The sequence below is a fragment of the Colobus angolensis genome, unplaced genomic scaffold (genome assembly GCF_000951035.1).
Source record: "Colobus angolensis palliatus isolate OR3802 unplaced genomic scaffold, Cang.pa_1.0 Scaffold410, whole genome shotgun sequence".
Lineage (NCBI taxonomy): Eukaryota > Metazoa > Chordata > Mammalia > Primates > Cercopithecidae > Colobus > Colobus angolensis.
Window position 1 is genome coordinate 1461491 of NW_012117489.1, and position 2592 is coordinate 1464082.

The window sequence follows — 2592 nt, forward strand, 5'->3', positions numbered from 1 at the left end:
CCCACCCCTCACCTCCCACCTCAGCCTCCCGAGCAGCTGAAACTACAAGTGCATGCCACCACGTCTGGCTAATTTTTGTTATTTTTTGTAGAGATGGGGTTTCACCATGTTGTCCAGGTTGGTCTTGAACTCCTGAGTTCAAACAATCTGCCCACTTTGGCCTCCCAAAGTGCTAGGATCACAGGTGTGAGCCACCACTCCCAGCCTATACTTCACTGTTTTAAAAAACTTTTTCTGGTTGACAGCATAGAAACAAAGCCTAAAAACAAAACAAAAGTAATTATGTCTTTCCAACAGAATCATTAATGCACATTTAGGAAGAATAAGTACGTGGAACAGAAAATGAAAGTAAAAGAATAGTCACCCCTGAAGTCAACCATCCTAATGAAAATTATACTAACAATAACCCAAACTGCAAGTGATTTTTAAGTAGGAAGCTGCAGGAACTACTCATGTTTAGTGGAAAAGTAAACAAATTGTAATAAATGAAAAGAAGAATTTATAAAGTGCTACTTTTACCCAATCAAAGCTTCAGTTCCATGACATGGGAATAATTATATGAAAAAAAAACGTTCCTGAGATTTTAGAATAACTATTATTGTGTTTAAATGGTGGATAGTTATAGTGCAATAATCCCAGGATGGAACTGTCTTTATTGTGGAGCAAGATTAATCAGACAAGTTTGTTCCAATGACATTAATTATTTGAGTTCTATATCTAAATTGACTTGTTCTGATTCTGTGAACCTTGTGTTAGTTTTTGAGGACTGCTGTAACAAATACCACAGACTGGGTGGCTTTAACAACAGAAATGTATTTTGTTACAGTTCTGGAGGCTAAGAAGTTGAAGACTAAGGTGCTGGCAGGATTGGTTTCATCTTGAGGCATCTCTCCTTGGCGTGCCATCTTCTCCCTTTTACTTCATGTGTTCTTCCCTCTGTGCATGCCTGATTCCTAATCTCCTCTTTTTATGAGGACACCAGTCATATTGGATTAGGGCCCAACTGTATGACCTCACTTTACCTCTTTAAAGATCCTGTCACCAAATACATTCTGAGGTAGTGTGGGAGTTAGGATTTCAATGTATCAATTTTGAGGAAATTCAATTCAGCCCATAACAGATCCCAATATCTTTTGAATTATAACTTTAATTCTTACAAACAGCAGATTCAAGAATAGAGTATGTTTAATTAAGGCACAAATGGTATTCTTGACTACAGGACACTGATATTTCGCACAGTAGTACTAAGTTACTATTCTGATTTAACAGTGTATCACTGTACATTTGATCAATGTGAATCTGCCCATGAGGGGTTTTTCTACTCTCAGGGGTCTCAACAAATCTGGATTTTGAGTCTGCAGGGTCCTGTGTCTGACTTTCTCAAAGTCATCATTTGTCTCTTGTTTCACTTCCCATTAGAAGAATCCACTACCTAAAGTACCGTACTAGTCTAGGTTCCCCAAGCCTGCCATAAATAAACACCAACATTCACCTGCTGTCACTCTATGGGGAGTACTATCTCTGAGAAACAGAAGTGAGGAAAAAAATGGAAGTGAGGCAGTAGGAGAAGGGAACACAAACACAGGTGTTACTGAGCTGGTTATAGTTTGCAACAAGTGCAGTTAATTGCTCAGTCTTTGAGGATATTTTCATGAAGGTCTTCTGAATTATTGCACTTTAGAACACACTATCTGGGGGAAAGGAAGGGAGATTTACCTGCTAGCTTCATTTTGTGCTGTATCTCCTTGTTCAAAGTTCACTCCTTAAGTAGGGTTGCCAGATTTAGAAAAATTTTAAAAAGTCCATGCTTATAATAAAAAGTAATTTCTTGTTTGTCTGCAATTCAAATTTAACTGAGAGTCCTGTATTTTACCTGACAATCCTACTCTCAGGATATTAGCACCTAAGCATTTCCAGGCAGCAGCTGGGGAAGCCAGAACCTCCACGGACAGATCTCGTGCACAGGTACAAAGGTCAGTTTCTCCTTGTCAGTGGCACTGTGTACAGGACTAATCAACATATAGCAGTATGGCGGTGGTGGTAGTGGCAGCAGCAGCAGAAACTCCTCTTTAGGACAACAGGGTAGCGCTAGGCCACTGGCCAGGAGGCAAGGCATGAGGCAGAAGCAGTGATGGGAAGGGCATGAGGAAGAGGCAAAAGGTTTTAGGCATGGCTGCATGGATGTGGGGTAATAAAAAACATAATTTTCTATAAAAATGAGTAACGATTTATTACAATTTCTCTTTAGTATCCATCATAGACCATATTATACTAGATACTGGGGATTTAGTAGTAAATAAGATAAAATTTCTGCTACCAGGGAGTTTACAGAATAGCTTGAATATTGTGTGTGTTCTGATTTAAAGATGCTTAATGAATGCTAGTAAAATGAAATAATGTAATAAAATCAATGTAAATGGAGGTTTTTCTAAATGACTACTTCAGTAAAACAAACAAAACCCCTCCAAAACTATCACGTGTATTGCTTTCTGGATGCTTCTGAAAAGAAATAACTCAGAAAATTATTAGAAGGCCTCCATCAAATACTGGAATTATTATTCAGTAAGAAAAAAAATCCACGCGTATACAACA